Genomic DNA, 12461 nt, shown 5'->3' with positions numbered 1-12461 from the left:
GACCAACGTTTCTGTGAGTTGAGCAATTGACTTCTTGTTTAACAGTTCATTTATATATTTCTTAAAGTTATTTCCATAAGTCGACATTTTGCGTTTCGTACAAATTTAAGGACAAGTCAATAATGACCATGTAAAAATGATTTTACTATAATTCTTACTTTTAAGTAAAATTTACTTTATTCCGTTAAACATGTAACAATGATTACAATATTATTGAAAAAGTAAAACTTTCATTTTTTGAAACTCTTAATTTATGGGATGCCTTTTCAACGTTTATCGTATTCATTAACCGGACCATACGCATATGGTCGGGACCATATGAGTAAATACGCATATGGTCAAGACTCATAAGGTCCAGAACATATATATTTATATGATTTTTTTTTGATTGAGTGTGGATTTTTTCAATAATAGTTAATTGTGCTACATTTATTTATCCATGATTTAAATATATTGGAAACACATGTTCCTGAGATGTCTATAGATAAGAAGTAAATGAACTTAGTTATTTTTAAGATTTAATTTATTTCATTCATATTTTGAAGCCACTAAATGTTGACCACTTATCTCCTATCATAAACATGTATACACATTGGCTATGAATCCTGATAGACACTAGTCATTTTTCGTTATCTGTTTAACGGCACTCTGGCTAGATGGCATTTGTGTAGACATGCCTGCTGCTGCAGCATGATTCCTTGCTACAACGATGTCGTTCAGTTTTAATTAGGTCTTTCCACTTTTCTGTGGAAAGACCTATTGGTTTTCTTCTGATTATTATTTTTTTCTTCTTCCGCCACTTTTTTTCTGACGGTGCTTTTTTGTTTCGCAAGATGTCGCTTAGATTTTTTGCATACGATATCGAACAGTTATTGCGACTTTGAAACTGACCCTGTTTAACCGAACACTTTTTATTGTAAGACTTATCTCCCCAAACACTATTTTTCTTGTGTACGCATCTCCTTCGCAACCGTAAAAGATTATGACAAACTTATGTCACCAATTTGTTCGTTATATCCTCAGGATCTTAAGAATAATTTTGACCGAAGCGGTCCGGAAACTCCATATGAGAGTTATTTCCCCTTCTGTATTTAAAATAAGTAAAATGTAATTGTAATTGGTAAACCATAAGTGATAGGGACCTAGGGTCTTTTGATTTGAAGTCCTTGGTCCAAAAAAAAAAAAGAAAATAGGGTCTAGGTCAAAGGTCAAGGTCATTTTTAAATTTGGATTTTGGCTTATTTTCACCTCTTTTCAAACACGATATAAGATATCGACAACATATTTTTACTTAATTGTTAGTTGCGACATGTCGTAACACATACATATCGGTTTAAAGGGTACGCTTACATCAAATTAGAGTTTTCTCCCCTCTTTTATTTAAAAATATGCATATGGTGATATAACTCATGAACCAAATATAATTAAGACCTAGGGTCTTTTGATTTGAGGTCCTTGGTTGATGACCTTGAAATTGAGCTCAAGGTCATAGGTTAAATTCACGTTCTAGATTTTTAACTTGGCTTTTACCTCATATGTATACATGATAAATCCATGGGTCTTTTTGCATGAGGTTTGAAGCCGTTTAACCTTAGAAAAACCAACCGGAAGTGACCTTGTTTAAACCGGAAGTAGTTTTTTTTTGTACTTAATTAATGCAAAAGTTTATAGAACCAGATATTTTTGGTATCAGTGCCATTTAAACGTTTGAATAATACCGGAAGTAACATTTTTTCAAACCGGAAGTAACAAATTATCTCCCTTATTTAAAAAATATTGTATAGAAACCATATATTTTTGGAATCAGCGTACCACAAGCTATCATTTGACGCTGGAAATGACATTTTAAACCGAATTTTACTATTTTCATATTAAAATACATGTTTTTTTGTGGAAAGACCTTCAATTGTTCTCTGAACAATTGGTTTTGGTTTTTAATTGTGTATAGAAATTCTTGCCTTTTTGGGTAATAACTGTCCAGGCAAAGTAGTAAAGTCCTTCTACGGGTGCAGTGAACACACCAGTTGACTGATTATACCCCTTCTACGAGGTTGGTAGTTACTGTGTTGTTTACAACTATAGCACCATTACCAAGGTTCCGCAAATCTTGCGAATTAAATACCGGAAAACCAAAATTTCCAAAATCTATCTAAAAGTAGAAATAGTAAAATTTCTTTTTAAACTATATCATCACATTATGAATTTGAAGATTTTAATTTATAAATTTGAGAGAGAAAAACTTAAATTTGTCCTGATTGAGGGGTATAATTTGTTTGATAACTATCCCTTTAAAATGTCGGGTAATTTCTAAGAAATTGCCTGTAAAGAGATTTTTGTCATTTTTTCCCGGTAGTTTGCTTCAAAATTGTCATCTCCGTAAAACGTATTAACAGTTAGGTTTGATTTGATTTTTGATTTTTGGTGTTTTAACGCTTTAAACACCGCTTTTGGTCTATTTCGTGGCGGCCAGTTTTTATTGGTGAGGAAGCCGGAGTGCCCGGAGAAAACCACCAGTTATGTTTGACGTGTTACTTCGAACATAATACAAAATACAGAGGTCGTATGCAGTCTACAACTATAGACAGGTCTCTCTCTCTCTCTCTCTCTCTCTCTCTCTCTCTCTCTCTCTCTCTCTCTCTCTCTCTCTCTCTCTTCTCTCTCTCTCTCTCTCTCTCTCTCTCTCTCTCTCTCTCTCTCTTAAAGTTGACAAAGACTATTTAGAATTAAACTGAAAAATAAATTATCCAATATGACAATATTAATCTTTTAAAAATATTTCAAAATACCGTCATGAAATTAGATTCCTAACTTGGGATAGACATATGAACAATTGGTGGAGTTGAGGTATTATTGGTTCTTCCCATTTTAAGAGTAGAATTATTTTTATATTTAAACAAACTCCTTTGATCACAATCACACCTCTTGTCATTGGCTTCCACCTGTTTCGACTAGTACTGAATACTCTTCATTAGACTAGCATTCCTCATACAGGACTTATGACAGCTAACACGTGATGTCAAGGTTGTCAGTATACAGACCTTCTAAAATTCAAACTGACCACACGCACGATACACGCACGGTGAATGCACGATACACGATACACGCACGATGAGCGATGATCGTTACACGGAGGATTAACGAAAAATGAATGATGAATGATGAACGCACGATACACGCACGATGCACGATGAATGATGAACACACGATACACGCACGATACACGCACGGTGAATGATTCATTGACGAATGAACGATAAGCGCTTAATACACGGTTCTCAAAGCCATTTTATTTCGGAATTGCATTTAAAATTGATGTATGATAATGAAAATCTATAAGGGTATACAAATTTTAGATATCTCGCTTTCTGTGTTGATTGGTCGACAGTTTTACTAAACATTCCATGTATTAAATAAATTAATTGTTGTATAGTATTTCCAATATCAATGAGTGTTGTCAAATTATAAAACTCATCGATTTTATAATTCTACTTAATATAAATAATTTATAAATTGCTACGTTTTAAAGAGTGGCGATTCCAGCCATTTTTAAAAAGAGGGTTCTCAACCCAGGATAAAAGGGGTGGTTTTAACCATATGTCCCCATTCAAATGTATTGACCCTCCCCCCCCCCCCCCTTCTTTTTATTTGCCTAAATTTGTAACCTTAACTAATTAATTATCATATGTTTACGTTCCGAAATTTAGGAAATATGTGTATGTTTCGAAGTTTAGTATGATGTCCATTATCACTGAACTAAAATTTATTTTTGTTTAGGGACCAGCTGAAAAACGCCTTCGGTGCGGGATTTTCTACCCATTGGTGGCCTTCGACTGTTTTCTGCCTGTACGTCTAAACACTGCTAAGGACTTATAATATGCCACTAAGGACTAGAAAGGACGTGTTACTTGTACTCTGTTTTCATACTATGGTAGAGATAGATAGATTTTTATTACATAAATTCCAATTTTTAAAGAAAAAGAATCACCATTAAATGAATTAAACAATATTTGGAACGTGCCGGTTTTTCCTTGATATTGCCGAAAATCAGTGATCCGACTAACACGAGCGAACTTACATAACAACTGATTAAACAATCATAATCTCTTTTTTTTTTACTTAAGTTACAATGTTCCTTATATTATCAGAATCGTATGAGTTAATTTAGAGCAAAATATATAATTTGTCAGAAAAATCTGATTCGTACAAATTAATTAGAAATAGGTAAGAAAATGAAATTTACCAAATAATGTGAAAATTTAAACATTTGTAATACCAAATACTTCATAATATACTTCTGAAACGACTTTTCGTCCTGAATATGCATGAAATGTTTGCCACTTGACGTTTAAACAACCACTGAATAATCAATCAATCAAATTTTGCTCTCAGTAAAAATGAATTAATCAATATAAGCCACAATTGTATCCATCACTTGGTGTCTGTTGTTTGTTTGTACAGTAAACATACTGAATCTTTTTATATTCCTTATACAATTTCAAGTATGTAATAAAATTCATACATATTTTCAAACATCCTGGCACTTCAAATTTCTAGGAGGTGAGATTCTCGGGGTTTTACCTGAAACTCTTTGGGAAATGCAATTTTTAATTCCAATTCCAATACCAAACTGTAAAAGATATCCCAAGGTTTTTTAAAATGCATTTCTAATTTGATAAGGAGATTTGAAAAAAAACGATCTCAATGGTAGCTGAAATTATTCAGTGCAATCATTTTGTGTCCACCGTTGTCTTTCATACATATCAATTGGTGTATCCACTGTTTGCTGTTCGTTATCTGTTGTTTATGGTAGTCAGGCCTCGCGATCGGTCTCCAAATTTAAGCCCCACTTAGGTAAATTAATGATCATTTATAGGGGGGGGGGGGGCTTTTTTCTCGGGACAAACATTATTTTCCTTCCTTAAAAACAACTTAACAATTTTCTATATTTTTCATTTAATCATAAACCGATGAATATTAAATGATTTTTAAAAAATTAAAAAAATATTTTTATTCTAATATATCTAAATATCTGGGTTATTTTCTTATCCAAATAATTATTTTTTCATTTTTTTAAGGAAAAAGTGTTATCAGTTATGGCCCCCTCATTTTAGACATGACATTTTGCTTGATACTGTATGAAGATTATTCGTTTCAACTTTTATGAAGAAATTACCGACTTTTTTTTAACTAGATAGATATACAACAAAAATACCGTTTTTTCTTCTTGTATCAATTTCTTTTCACAAAAATTAAATATTAACAAAGAATTGTTACACAAATGTAGAGCCCAATTTTATAACGAAGATATTCCTAATCTCTTTACCGAAATCCGCATATCTTTATCTTTTGAAACAAAAAAGTTAAGGATGTCTGTTCAAAGGACAAAAATGTCCAAGAAACCGAAATGTTATAAGTAAAATTTTTTAATGTCGAATAATTCAAACCCATTTGTCTTTTAAATATAGCACATGAAGATATAATTTTTATTACTTATACAAATTGATTTTGTAAAAATTAGCTTGTATATCTTTGTAAAAAAAAATCACTGTGGTTCTAAAACTGTATCACATGCCCATAATTGTCCTAGAGCTAAATGTTATCGTCAGATTATGAGGGTCTGAATAGGGATGCATTATTTCTGTATTCTATCATTTTAGGCAATTTTTTCTAATCGTTATACCTTTTGTCGATCATTCTTTATGCCATATATTCTAGTACCTCATCATTTTCTTTTCTATATATTTGTCTGGATATTTTTTGTATTCTTTATTTTTTGGTCAACAATTTTCTATTCTATAAACCCCCATCCATACCCTCATGTATAATGGAAGACGATAAACATTTTAGTATACATACCACCCGTTGTCACTTTCACCTAACATACAAACCGCAAATTGTTATTTTTACCTGGACACGGGACTTATATAATTACGTAATAATAACGGATATAGTAAATTCAGTAGAATATAACCTGTATCAACGCACTGGCTTGTTAAATGAATATTGATCTGACAACTGTTTATCATATTTTTAGTTATTTTAAAATTGAGAATGGAAATGATGAATATGTCAAAGAGACAACAACCCGAAAAGAGCAGATGACAGCCGAAGGCCACCATATTTGATAAGGTTTTAGTTTCTAATGAGACAGTAACCATCGTATTTTCAGAAAATCTCTAAACGGATAATGAGAGTTTAGCGACCTTGACTGGCTATACAGCCCAAGCACGGTCGGTCTCTAAAAGTTGCCGAATTTAAGAGCCTATATCAAGAGATAGGCTTTACCTAACTTTAGGTGTTTAAAAAATATCCATTTAAGAACCAAATGTGGTTTCTTTATATTTATACCAAAATTGAGTTCAAGGCAGTATTTTGTCGAAGAGAACAATTACACAAGTGCAACATGCGAGAAGAGGTTTCATTTCCCTTATTTATTTTTTATTGAAGTGAGTAATCTTTTGAGATTACGTCACGGAAATATATTTTAAATGAAAAGGTGCAACTGGATGCATCCCTAAAAAACAAATTTAAATATATATATATTACCTGAAGATCTGTAAAAGCAGTGAAAGCGCTAGTAAAAGTGATGAACTGAAACCGTTATTATCTTTTATTAATTTTCTTATATGTTACCAGCATACGGATTCTACTTAACTTTTCTTTATATATATATATATATATATATATATATATAATTTAAATTTGTTTGTTTTATATATATATATATAAAATGACGGATATTCGTCAATCAGACAGCAATCCAACATAAACACGAGTAAGTTACCTGACATCTAGAATAAGAGGTTTAAGCATACCCTGCGCTGGTCAACTTTCTGAATTGTGGGTAAAATTCAATATACATGTAGGACTGTGAAACGGGAAATATACGAAAGATTTGTTTTTACGTACGATGAAGTGTCATTCCCTCAATACATACGGGTCCACCGTGAAACTATTCTTATGATTATATAACGGTAACTGATGATCTCATTAGAGGAACAAATTAAGGAAAGATACATGTTGAAGCAAGAATAATTTCCACATGCAAAACATCAAATAGGACGATCTCTAAATTAGTACGCGGCAACTTTAACTATTACATTCATAGACAATAACACTAGTAAATGCTTTATATACTGACATTGAAACAAATATACTGCTCATAATAATTGCATATCTGTAGACTTTAATCTAGGTATCCCGCGTTATATAAACCATCGCAAACCATCGAACAGCTCATCGCACTTCGGCGCAGACCAGCGCACTTCACGCGTGACCATCAAACTTTATGATCTCCATTGCACCTCCGAGTCATACACACATATATATTCCGATTTTCTAATAATGGTTTTTATTATTTTAATTCCCGTAGGTATTGCCCAAAGAAATAGGGTTTATTTAAGGGTTTACACATCTTCATAGCTAAAATATTTTGATACTTATATCACGAACAGATATCTATGACAAACATTTCTTAAATTGTCAGTATATAAATTTAGATTTTTTTTTTTAAGAAACGTAGGTTTCAGCTACAGCAGACTAAATTGGCCTTTGATGGATTGAAGGCTTATGTAAAAATAAGAACATGTGGTATAATTGCTAGTGAGTCAACTATTCAAGAAAGTTCAAATCAAGAGGAATGCTAGCAGTTATATCTATACGACCTTCAATAATGAAAAAATACGGGAACTGTAAAGTCGGTTATTAAAGGCCCCGCCCCGACATGAAAAAAATATGAAACAATTCAATTGAGCAAACTAACGGCCTTCTTTATTTCAAAGCTACATGTATCTTGCCACAAAAAAAAGCCCAAATACATGTATATAACAGAATTGATGTTACGAAAACCACTGAACTACGTGCTTTTGACTTTGGACGGACACATAAATACACAGAATGTTGTGAATGTGTATAGGCCCTTTATTGGTCATATAGCTCTACACTCCTATCTATTTTATACATTCTTTGGCTTTCAAATATTTAGCATTGAGCGTTCCTAGTGAAAGTAAATCCAGAAAAGCGTTATAGATGCATGAAATTTATAAAGTGTTGTTTTGTGAGGGGATCAAAACGTAGGGATCGATGTTAATGTCTGTTTTATATGTGCAATAATATCGGCCTTCTAACTTTAGTTAAACTCTGCAGTTGTTCAGTGACGGATCCAGGGGGAGGGTTCAGGGGGTTGGAACCCCCCTTTTTTTGGACGATCAATGCATTTGAATGGGAACATATAGTTGGAACCCCACCCCTTTTGCCCTGGGTTGGGAACTCCCCTTTTTAAAATGGCTGGATCCGCCCCTGTTGTTTCATGTATTTGATATGCAAATTATCACAAAACTAAAAGGATAAGATGGATGAATTAATAGTTGATCGTTTAACGTCCAGTGGCATATATTATAGATTCATTATTAGGGGGAGTACAATAATTATGATATAATGATGAACATTGGCAATCATACCACAACTTCTTTTTTATAAGAACGTACATGTGTAGATTTTCGTCTTTTACTGTAAACGACAGTGTCCCCGGGAGTCAAACCCGCAATCAAACTTGTGTAAATTTCTGAAACATACATTTCATTATTTAACCCAATGTAAAGCAAAACAAATGATACCGTTTTGAGCTATAAAACCAAGGCAACCCTTTATACTAGTCAAAAGTTGCTGGATCGTGATAGATGCATACGAAACTTCAATTAATTGTTTGTATTTTACATCTAAAATCTTAATCCGCAATCCACATTTACCCGACAATCTTGTATATTGTATTTTCTCAATGGAATAACCTTACCTGCACGTGACCATCACAAACGAAAACAAAAATTATATTTGTAATGGTATTTATCAAAACTTAAATGTTTGAATATTTAGTAGAATATGAATTTGCCAAATAAGCGAAGAATTATAATCTTGCATTGTTCAACATTGGAGAAATGACTCAAGTTGAACATTAATCATGTTAATACTGATTCAATATTTTATTATAGTCTCACCACATACAAACATAAAATGAGAATCACAGAAATAAACATAAAACATTAAAACATTTGCATTGTATGTACCAATCTTAAAAAGAATAATTAGAGACTTTTAAGACACAATATATTTCCTCATTTACATTTAAAATTTACAGTGTCCACCTGTACTATATGAAAATAAAACATTTTTTCTTTGAGAACTAGGAAATAAAATGCCGTTTCTTTTCAATGAAATATTGTTGATGTTTTTGGCAACTATAGCAGCAACATTGCCGTTATTAAATAAAAATATAAATTTTTCGCTATCTGATAATTAAAGGTTAAAATGTTCATTAAAATGTTTAGCTTAATGTATCATAATTTGTCTTAAATCTACATATAATGGGCATTTTAAAATGACATGAAGTTCATCTTCAATAGTAGAGCTACAACACATGTCATCTCGTGGACTTCTTTTCTTTCATACTTTCCAGTTTCTATTTTTAGTGGAGCTACCCCACATCAAAATTTTGCAAAAGCACTGTTGTTTTCAATTGGCGGAATATTTTTTAACGAATAACAGTAGGCCAACAGTATATTTTTAAGCCCATTTCGCTCAGTTGAATAGAAATTCCAATTTTAACATGTTCTGTCGTAGAAATGTCATCATGTTATTGTTTGTACGTAGAACATGTATCATTATATTAAAATGTGTCAGTCCCAGCCAAGATTCACTGAATAACCACGAAATGTTTACAGATGATAAATAAATTTTACACAAAAATTCATGAATCTGTATGAACGTTTTGTACGATGAAGTTAATCAAGTGTTCACAAGAAAGTAAGTATGAATGTAAATTTTATTTAAAGTCGGAACATATATATACACTTTAACCGTGAGATAAAATATAAGCTTTGATGAGCTCTATAACCGACTATCATATAAAAACCGCAATGAATGAACGTTACTCGATTAGAGATGAACGTTTCACAAATGCACGTTATCTGATGTACACAGTTACATACACGATTGACGAACGCACGATACACGGTTAAGCATGAATGATTGATGAACGCACGATACACGCACGATACACGCACCATACACGATTAAGAATACACGATGCACGCACGTTACACGGAAAATACACGGAACGATGAATGATGAGCGCACGATTGGTACACGCACGATACACGCACGCAACACGCACGATACACGATGAACGCACGGAATAATGGTCAGTTTGAATTTTAGAAGGTCTGTAGCAATGGTGATGGTGTTAAGAAAACTACAAAACAATATTTTTTAACTTAAAAAGAATGTATATCTTAGTTCCTGTTAAAAAGTTTGGATGATACGGCAATACCAAATAAATCTAATTTTCAAAGATTCAGACTGCATAAATTTCTACATCCTGTAAATAATTTAGGGTGCATGTGCATCTTTAAATGCCTGGTCATGTGGAATAAAGGGAAGACTATGTGATCCATATCTTATTGTTCACCCTTTTAATGACGTCAATAGGCTTATTTTCCAAAACATGACAATACACCCTAAAATGCAAAAAAATTTTAAAAACTCATTTGTGGTACTTCTGAAACAAAGTTTTGATTATTAGATGTATAAAAGAGCAGAAAATCTTAACCTTTTTTTTTAAATCTGCACTTACAGTTAGTTAATGTCTTAGTAGACTCTTTTTTCGTGACTGTATTTTTTTCTTGAGTTTTTTAAAATTTTAGCTATAAGTAGATGGAGAAATTTATTTGCTCCGTGTTTCATTCTAATAAATATTATGTTTCCTTGATTAAATGGCTTGCTTCGATATTGTTCAACATTAAACATATCGGGAAGGACTGAGGTTGGAACGAATGGCCGGAAATGACAGCAAAATTATGAAATCAGTTAGAATAAAAAAAGGGAGATTCAGAAGTCAACCTATCAGTAGCGCTTGAATCAAAACAGTTGCAAAGCTACATCAAATATTACGAAGTTGAAGAGCATAATCGAAAATTCCGAAAAGTTGTGCCAAAAATAATTTGTCGACGAGACGGGATAAGATTATTTAAAATCAACCGAGGGTATTTCTTTTTTATATTTGCAGGACCAAAAAATCTGTCGACCTTCGTTAATTGTTTTCCTTTTGAATAACATCTTCTTATCAATCACTAGATGGTCTCATTATTTTCAAGATATAAAACCCTAAATCATCGATTGTTAATGATGTCAAAACAATCTGTATTTCAAATCATACTTATCTTAGTATTCCTTGGTTTATCATAGACGTTGACGACAATTTCTGCTTTGTTCAGAATGAATGTGCGTTAACACTTTTTTACGCATTATTTAGCATGGTCTGTTTTTGTTGTTTCATTAGAATTTACCTTACTTTTGTTCAGTTGCTATTTGAAAAAAGTAAAATAACAAAAATACCGAGCTCCAAGGAAAATTCAAAACGGAAAGTCCCTTCACAAATGGCAAAATCAAAAGCGCAAAGACATCAAACGAATGGAAAACAACTGTGATGATCTTGACTTGGTACAGCAGTCAACACTGGTTTATAATTTTAATCACTATAAAAACAAACCACTATGAGGGGTGGACAGGGGGTCCCTAATTCTCACTTCCCTACCCCAAACTCCCACTTCCCTCCCCCTTACTCCTAGACGAAAATCGGTAAAAATTGCACAATTCTTGAGTTGTATGTTCTTGCTTGCTTTAGTAACCCAAATTTTAGTAATTATTGTTGGGACAGCAATCATGGATTGCTTCCTGATCTTATTTGCATATTAAAAAAAATGAAATTTTCAGTGAACATATATAGCTGTTTTTAAAGGTTGACCTTAGACTCATACTAACTGATCATTATCAATGGAAATAAATGTGTTAATCTATCTAGTCCAACCATACGAGTATAAAAAATGACAAAAGTGACTGACTGGTTTTTTTTTACTTATTGTTTGAATCTAGTGTATTCGTTTTCATGCCTTCACTTGTGTCAATTAAAATCGTCTTTATCCCGTTTATTCCGCTATTTAAACACTTGACCTCTTGTTTAAGTTATAGTCGAAAGTTTTACGGACGCCATCACGAGGTTATGTAATACCTGTGTCACAGATATCCACGGATATATTCCAATTATCGTTACCACAGTCCCGTTCTCTTTTTCTAGACTGTGACATAATCAAATGATACTTTGTACTTACACAAGCAACACGACGGATGACACATGTTGAGCAGGAGGAACTGCTTTGCCTTCTGGGTCCTGAGTTCACCCGGTTTTTGGTTGGGTTTGTGTTGCCTTATCTTTACTTTTCTAGGTAGAGTTTTGTCGATGTGTTCGTCTTTTCGTAGTTTTTTTCGTTTTTTTGCTACGGCGTGTTAGTTTTTCTAAGACGTATGATCAGATTTGAATGTTCCCTTGGTGATCATTTATTAAATGCTTAACATTGTCTAACATCAAATTTTATTTGGTATTCCATTAAGGTATTTAATGGTTTATCAGA

General features: G+C 32.6%; 1 pseudogene; it reads right to left on the bottom strand.

The window, feature by feature from the left end:
• Positions 1–532: 532 nt before the first annotated feature.
• LOC127724929 (heavy metal-binding protein HIP-like) overlaps positions 533–12461 on the bottom strand; it is a 40737-nt pseudogene continuing 28808 nt past the window's right edge.

The sequence above is a fragment of the Mytilus californianus genome, unplaced genomic scaffold (genome assembly GCF_021869535.1).
Source record: "Mytilus californianus isolate M0D057914Y unplaced genomic scaffold, xbMytCali1.0.p SCAF_14, whole genome shotgun sequence".
Lineage (NCBI taxonomy): Eukaryota > Metazoa > Mollusca > Bivalvia > Mytilida > Mytilidae > Mytilus > Mytilus californianus.
The sequence above is the reverse complement of the archived record's forward strand: the minus strand, read 5'-3'. Positions and strand labels throughout refer to the sequence as shown.